The 8585-nt window shown below is 40.8% G+C and overlaps 1 long non-coding RNA gene across 2 annotated transcripts; it reads left to right on the top strand.

The window, feature by feature from the left end:
• The first annotated feature begins 462 nt into the window (after positions 1-462).
• On the top strand, positions 463-7238 carry LOC120708976. Of its 2 annotated transcripts, XR_005689533.1 has the most exons (3): positions 482-762; positions 3498-3586; positions 6979-7238. It is a non-coding gene; the product is annotated as an uncharacterized LOC120708976 (long non-coding RNA). The 2 variants fall into 2 exon arrangements; XR_005689532.1 differs by having other exon boundaries at positions 463-3586.
• Positions 7239-8585: the final 1347 nt, after the last annotated feature.

The raw sequence follows: 8585 nt of genomic DNA, 5'->3' as shown, positions 1-8585 counted from the left end.
TGAAGATGATGATGATTCGACCCCACCGGAGAGCAAGCAGCCCTGACCTGTCCCGAGCAGTTTATTTTATGGTGTGTCCAGACTCCGGAGACATGGATGTTCTTGGATCCATCCATTCATCCCTGTTTGACTTTGCGTTAAGAAAAGCGCTTTATTATTAGTATCGTTTTAAACAAACATGATCTGACATCAGTACATCACCATCTAGCAGCTACAGATCGTTAGACTATTGTATTGAGTTCTCGGCGCAATTGGCCTCCGCGCCCAGTTGCTGCAACCGGCTATAAAAAATAGATTTACTCGTCTTAAGGTGACTTAAATCTTGTACTGGTGTAAGTCGACGACATGAATCGTCTGATCAGCAACCAACAGGCCTGATGATTTTGTATGTTTACCGCTCATTTGATCGATATTGGGCCCGTCGTTCTGTTTTCTAAAGCCCATCTCTGTGTTAGCGGGTTTGTGATCGTAACTAAAACCTGTTTTTGTTCTCACAGTCCTATCTCACGAGTCACGACTCACCTCCGTGACTCTTCCTCCGTTCCTTTCTCCTGTGCCTCCTCCGTTCCCATTTTCGATTTGTTACGGACGGAGGCGGAGGGCTTCTGCTGGGCTCGCCGACGGCGCGCACCTGAGAGGCAACCCCACTCACTACTGCTCACCATTGGCGCAGGGGCCGTGGGGTTGCTCGTCGCCTCGCTGGGGGGACGGAGGCGAAAGGGGCAGCTCGTGGTCAACGCTTCACCGGTGACGTCGAGGAAGGTAGATCTCCTTATGCCTCTTTAAATGTTGTCGTTGTCCTGTTTCCCCGATGCCCTGTTGGATGGAGGCCCGTGTGGGCAGGTAGCAGCCAGCCAAGCAAGTCTGTGTGGGCACTAGGGTTTCAGCCTAGTTTTGTGCAATCCACAATAGTGTCGATTTGTGGTTTGATTTGTTGATTTATGGTTCGATTCGTCGATGCGTGTTTTGATTTTTGGTTTGATTCGAGGTATGTGGCTGATGCCCTCCTTATTCCTGTGATTGCCCCTTGTTTCCTTGGGTTAGATCTGCTCGAGAGGTCAATTCCTTTGGCATGACGAGCTTTGGTGATTCCTCTCGATAGCAACTTGTTGTCTGGGTGGATTGATACGCAGAACTTCAGGGCATGTTGATGCGGGGCTGCTGGTGAAAATGTGATTAGGTTAGGTATTCAGCATTGCTTTTGCACTAGGCATACTACTCTACCTGTCCTTGTCTCCAATTTCGTTAGGTGCATAGTAGTAGTGGTGCGTGCCTTTAATTGTTTTGATCAGTAGAATACATGAGCCTCTAATTGTCGTGTCAGAGAAGTAATTTAGTCTTCATAGTGGTAGTGTTTAATGTTAGCTAAGCATTAATCCTTGTTTGCTTGCAATATAGTCTCATTTTTTTGTTCATACGGTCAGCACTTATCACAAGCTAAAAGGCAACTAGAAGGGTGCCATGGTGGGTTCTAATCATTGTGCATTGCAGATAGAAATTTCTGCTAAGATGTGATTTTTTTTAAAAACATATGAGATTACTTAATCTGAGTTATGTTACTCCCTTCTCTGTTCTAGGTTTTAAGTACTTGGAGTTATCTAATTTTACTTCAATGTCAAATAAATGCAGAATCTCCATTATTATTGTATGGCTATATATTTGGTGTGCCTACATGTCTTGTCTCCTTGTTGATCTATTTTGAGCTTCTAAGTGAGTTCATTCTGAACATATGATGGATATCTTCATTCATTTTGTGTGCTATAGGATGAGTAGATATAGTATGCTGTTTTTTGTCCCCTGCACTAGAGCCTGCAGCTATTTTGCTTATTGCATTATTGTTGGTAATGTTATGCAAATTGTAACTTGTATCACAATAGATTCCATTTTAATTGGATACTTTTGGTAAGTATTAGTGTGAATTTTCTAGTCGGCATCTGCTACTATTTTTAGTTGTCTTTTATTTTCAGATGTGCATCAGGCATATATGTTCCTCATTCTTTTCTACAATGTGACAGGTAGGTTACTCCTTATTTTTTTTAGCATATGTATGCCGAGCATTTAAGTTTGTTTCATTTTTGTTGAGAACCTGTCCATTAGCTTTTGTTTTGGCTGTATTTTGGAGAACATGATCATTTTTTATAGCTGAATTCTGTTGTCCTTCTTATATTAGCTAAAATTTCAGAATTATTATACTAGAATTACACCCTCAATTAGTATTGTAATTTTCTAGTTTGTCACTGTTAATCGTGAAATATGAAAATGTGCATTACTTCACTAGGATTTCTATGCCAAATTTTACCAAGTCTTTTTATTTCTTCCTACTATTTTTTTCTTGAATTGCATGAGTATAGTTGAGGAGTTGAGGGAGGGAGAACTCAGGTGAAGAACTTTTCCTTTGTTTATAGTGGCTATAAAATGATAAGTAACTGGATTCCCTGATATAAGAGCTTTCTTTATATTCTCTAATTTAATAAAAAAAACTGATAGCTTATGTTCTTGTTGCTTGTACTTGTCATGCTTTGTTCAAGCTAAAGAACTACCAGATTCAATCTCTTTTTTTTCCTGATTTGTTTGTTTGTCATTGTTGTTCTGATTTAAAAATGATTGTTCTCTGTTTTGATTTGGTCAATATCAATTTGGTGTATATAAAGTCATAAGCATTTAGATTTGCAGCCACCACCGCCTCAATCATTCCCTTTTCACAGCCACCACCGCCTCAATCATTCCCTTTTCACCTGTGGTTCCAGTTATTCTCGAGATAGTTTAGAAAAAAATGCTTATGAGTATCAGTTAATTTTGTAGTAGTCTTGGGTAAACTGTAAGCTACCAATTCGTAACTAGGATTGTTTGCTACTTGTGGTAAAAAAACATTGCTTTATGTATCGTCTTAACATACTTTTGGGTTCTGAATTTTCGTATTTCCGTTGTGGTTACCATATAAGCATTGAGAGGCTAGTTGATTCAACGAGTTCTGATGGTCTCTAGTGTTATCTGTGGCTGCTGATGGGTTACTTTTGATTTTAATTAATTAGCACTTCTGATCAGTGACTATAAATTATAAGTAACTTATGCTAGAATTACACTGTGATTTAGTAATGTAATTTTCTATTATGGTATTGTACAATATATCTTCCTCTTTCCCAGTCAAATGAACAACCATGGGAGTTTAGTGTTTACAAGTCTTGTGGCATCTTTACTGAAGCTAAGTGATGCTAGATTGGCCTTTGCTGCTTTGGTGCCTTGCTTGGATAAACTGTCCTCTTCAACCTGATCTGTATGCTAGCTCTTTATTTAGTTCTGAGTCATAAGTACATTTATAACTTTAACATATCAATATTAAGTTAAATGATAATAGCTATAGCTACTTGCCAAGATTATGATATGGTACTATGACAATCCTAGCATGTCTCTTTTCGGGATATTGTAAATTGCTACTTTTGCCAAGATTTAACTATGTTTGTCTGCGCTCTTTTGTTTGCGCTTGCTTCGGAAGACAGCAGCGAGCATCGATTTCGTCTAGCAGTAGCAGCCTTTGGCCTTTTGTTTTCGGATCGACGGCAACAATTCGAGCTAGACATCAGTGCAGGTACTGGTCATTCATTTTCTACAGATCAGTTTGGTCACCTGATTCTTCACTACGCAACGATAATATTAGCTCGATAGTAGCACTAACCTCCTCAATTCAACTGCTCAGCTGGTTTTATGATTTTGTCTCATTGAATTTCTAGTAGTTCTATTCAAAGCAGCTCAACATGGATTCATTTTGTGAAGTGTGAAGTGTCTTTCTTGAGGCTTTAGTGTAGCAATAATGATATACTCTTCGTGCATTCATTGTCATAGATTTTAAGATTCTTTTTATTTCAAGTTTGATCTGGATTGCTTCTTGGCCATAATGTTGTAGGGACATAATAGTAGTCGTTCATGCCTTTTATTAGTTTGACCAATTGAATACATGACCTCTAGCTCTTCTATTCAGTGAAGTAATCTTGGCCTCCATTTCTGGTCGTTAGTGTGCCATCAGTTCTTCACCACTGATTTTGTAATCAAGTCAAGTCCAAGAGCTAGCCGACAACATTGTTTTATTTAGAGCTACAGTACAGCCATCTGTGCTTATTAGTGTTAGCTTGTGTTAATCCATTTTTCTTGCACCGCAGTCTTAGTTTTGTTAGCCCGTAATTAGTGAGGGCTCTCTTTTGCTTTTGCTTCTACCTCCGGATACTTATAAGTAGTGTGTGTAAATTTTACACTGCTACCACTTCTGTAATTCTAACATAACTATACTATAATTTTTTATATTATTTTATTTTTTAAGGAAATATTTTGTTTAAATTTGACTTACACTAATCATAATGTTGTTTGTGGTGATGTTGTTTTGTGGTCGTATACTGATATCATCAGTAGTGTTATATTTAATCTATCTAGTGAAATTTGATATTTTGCCAAGCTGCATGTAAGCTGCCTACTCTTATATGTGAGAAATGTTGTCAAATAGACCATGGAATTTGATGTTTTCTTTTGTTCAGCTATCAAGCTTCTTAAAAATACACTTGATGTTAAGTAAAAGAGTTTTTTTTTGCAAAACTTGTTTGTAAGGATCACCGGGGTGTCCGACCCTAGAGGGGGAGGGGGTGAATAGGGTCACTAGTCGCTTTTTAACCTAGGGCTCAAACTACTTGCATAAGATAAACCTAACACGTCCTATACATGCTAGTTATGACTAAGGTTTATCTGTGCTACTCTCTACTTACCCCTAAAAGACTTGCAACCTAGCCAATCCTAATCAAACTAACTAGGAAAGTAAAGGTACACAAGATAGAGTAAATGTGGAAACGTAATATGGTAAATAAAGAGGTAAGTGCAAGAGGGATGCAAACTCCCGAGTAGACACGGTCATGTAATGTGGTTCGGCACAAACGCCTACGTCCACGGGACACTGAGGCTCTTCCGATCACTGTCTTGCACTACACCACCAAGGCGTTGCCGGCAAGTAAAGGCGAGTGCCCACAAGACACCGAGTCTCGTGCACCGCCACCGTCTCTCTCGGTCACCCGGCCGAAATCCACTACGGAGCTTCTCCACCAAGGAGGGGGTATCCTCTTCCCCCGCACAAAGTGTCGTTGCTTCTCCACACCAAGTCGGAGGGTTACACGACGGATCACAAGATGCTTGCCGCAGCAAGGCTTTCACTCAAACTAGTTCTCTCAAGAACTAAGCCTAAACAAGCACTAAGCACTCTCAGAAGTGTGCTTAAGCCTATATGATGTACAATGAAGCTCTATGGTGGTTGGAGATGATCTTGAACTCTTGTATGCTTCCTTGGTCTCCAGCAACCTCAAATGAGCCGTGGGGTGGCATATATATAGCCCACACACCCCAAACTAGCCGTTGGAAAAAGGCTAACAAAAAGCACTATCACCGGTTAAACCGGTGCTCCCGTTTTTGTCATCACCGGTTTAATCGGTGAGTGCATTTTCCAACTAGCCGTTATACTTCAACGGCTACCTCAATCGACCGACGTAATCAACCGATGCAGCGTCGGTTTAACCGGTGAGTGTAGTTGCTGAAAAACTAACTCTCTGGACAACTGCACCGACGTTCACCAATATCAAGCGTCGGTTCATCCGGTGTATAGATTTTGCCTCAGCTGCTGAGTTCATTGCACCGACGTATTCAACTTCCCTGGCGTCGGTTCAACCGGTGTTACCAAAATTCCCAGACGTGCTCCAAGTCAATGCACCGACGTATGTAATTTTCTTAGCGTCGGTTCAACCGGTGTACTCTGCTGATTTGGCCTTCTCTGAGTCCATTGCACCGGTGAGTACAATTTCCCTATCGTCGGTTTAACCGGTGATAGTAAATTGTCTTTGTCTTGATTTCTTGGACATGACTTTCTTCACGGTCTCTTCGATTCTTGTTCTTTGGACTGAAGAGATTTCAGGGCGCTGCCCTGAGACTCGCGAGGGGCGGCTCCCCCTCGACCCCCGTCCGCTAACCGGGTAGCGGAACCCCCGTAGGGGCGGCCCTTCGGGCCTAACAACGCCTATCTTCTCTTTGTCATCACTTGAACCTAAAAGCCTGAGAATGGTCATCTTAACAATCATATTAGTCCAAGTGTTGTGTGTATCATCAATCGCCAAAACATTATATTGAAATATGGCATGAGAGGCCATTTTCGCTACATTGTTGCATAGCTATTATTGTCGCTATTTTGCCTCCGGAGAGTGTCCCTTTCAGCAGCTAGATTTTTCATATATATGCTAATTAGCAGGCTATATCTCTTAGATTGGCCCCCTATGGATGACTTCAAGGTGCACCACTTATCTAGACTAAACAATTCATTTTCATGGAGATATTTGTTTCATCCACCAGGCTACAAGCTAACATGTATTCCATTGTTGGTCTAGTAGTTTATAAGCTAACATGTTATTTTTTAAGTTATTATAATAGTTGTTGTTGACTAGCCCATCTAGCTTTGGAACAGAATGTAATCTCAACTCTAACAGAATGTAATTTCAATCTGTTGTACTGATTTCTAATTTTTTTCAAAAATTACATGCCCTTTCTTTTAAATTTACTCCATATCAAGTTTATATAATTTCTATATTATCTCTATATATTTAAGTCTTACCTGTTCTTTCTGTATTACAAGATTAGATTAATTCTTTGACTAGTCAAGTTGAGATGGTGATAACATGAGTTAAAGAAGTTTGTATAGTGACAAGGCTAAACCATGATCACAACCATCCATTACTAAGTCTAGACCTATCTAAACTGTAAAATTCTCATTGCGGTTGAACATTTCAAAGCCTTCTTCTCTGATTTTCATTCTCCTGGTCTTGTGATTGTACTGTTGTGCCTTGTGCTTGTACTACTATTGCTCTTGTGTTGTTTTCAAATTCTACCAAATTCTCTGCTTCAATTGATATACATGCATCTTGTGTTGTTTCCTTCATGAATCTGCTCTATTGTTGTGCACAGGTGGCCGTCATGTGGTTGGGGCACAAGTCTGCTGTCTTTCCTCCTTAGTCTATGCATTGATGTCTATTGGACTTTTTTTTTTCTTTTCTTTAGTGATGTTTGGTTGTCCTGCATGCATTACAATAGAATGGGTCTGCCTACAATGCAGTCATTTCATTTCTATCAGCCTTTTAAGTGACATTTATTTTACCCTATTTTAATTACAGCCCACTAATGCTGTTTTTATAGTATTTTGGAATATCATATTTTTTTGTTTTTAAGCTTTTAATTCATTATGCAAGTTAAAATCATTGCTAGGTTTGGTATGTTTTGGGCTCAACCTTTAATAACAAATTCACACTTGGACAGACAGTCAACAACTGTTGTGGACTGTTTGTTCAATTTGGGCTGTCTGTTAATGGATCCATTACCAAACAACCCACATCTCAATAAATAGCCCACGACTGGACAACAGATAGCCCAAAACAGTTAAAAATATTGCTAACGGGCACAGTCAGACCTGTTACAAAAAATGGGCACACAACAACAGTACAGATGGGCCCGGTTAGTTCAATCACCAGAACTAGTATTCAAAATTTTGAATAACTATTCCATGGACATTTGGAGGGACATCCAACGGTCCATGCTAGTGACTTACATATAGTAAAATGTAAGTCACCCAAAACAGTGACTTAGAGCATCTCCAAGAGTTTGCCATATTTTACTTTGCATATCTTGTATTTTGCTAACTTCTAAAAAGATATGCCAAGTAAAAAAAGAGTTTATCTCCAACAGTTTAGCATAATTCACTTGCCAAATCCAGATCTAACTTACATCAGGAACCCTGAGAGAGAAACAAAATTATATTTATGCCCTTCCACCTCTTGAAAACTTAAATCAGGAACCCTTCTCTGTTATTTATTTCTTTTTTCACTCTCCCACCTGACTAGAAACCACGATGCCGGTGCGCATATATTTACGCGCTGGAGGCTGGTTTTTCCCAAGTTGCCAAAAATTGTCAAATCTTTTGCCAAACTGTTGGAGGAGTATTTTTAACGTTTTTGCCAAAAATCAAAGATGTCAACTTGATTTGCCAAACTACTGGAGATGCTCTTATAAATATGTAAATGTAAGTCACCTTATAGAGAAAGATCCTATAAAAAAAATGTCGTTGCCAGAACTAGTTGAGCCGTGAGTCGACTAGTTCTTTTTTAGCCAAAGTCCAGACGTACGAGCAGCAATAATAATTAATAATCACGATCAGAGGAAAACGAAGGACTGTGGCGCGACCTGATCAATCGATCGTGAGCGATCAGTCGATGCGGAACACGACGGTCTGGAAACAGTGCAGGCCGCCGAAGGGCACGCGCGTCGCCGTCGGCGGGGGTTCCCGGGTCCCCTCGCCTCCGTCACTGGCGGCGCCGCCGGCCCGAGCCTGACCACGTCGTCGCGGCTCTTGCTGGCGTTGCGATCGGCGCCCTTCGCGGCCGACGACGTGGTGGCGTCCGGGACCGGGAGGGGAGCGCCTCCATGGGAACCAACAGCCTCCGCGGTCGCTTGGTCAGTTGGTCCGTTGGTCGGTCTGGTCGCGCTCGGTGGCAGTGTTGGTTCGTGCGCTTGGTGATTGG

The sequence above is a fragment of the Panicum virgatum genome, chromosome 1K (assembly GCF_016808335.1).
Source record: "Panicum virgatum strain AP13 chromosome 1K, P.virgatum_v5, whole genome shotgun sequence".
Classification (NCBI taxonomy): Eukaryota; Viridiplantae; Streptophyta; class Magnoliopsida; order Poales; family Poaceae; genus Panicum; species Panicum virgatum.
Note: the sequence above shows the minus strand (reverse complement) of the source record. Positions and strands in the feature narration are given on the sequence as shown.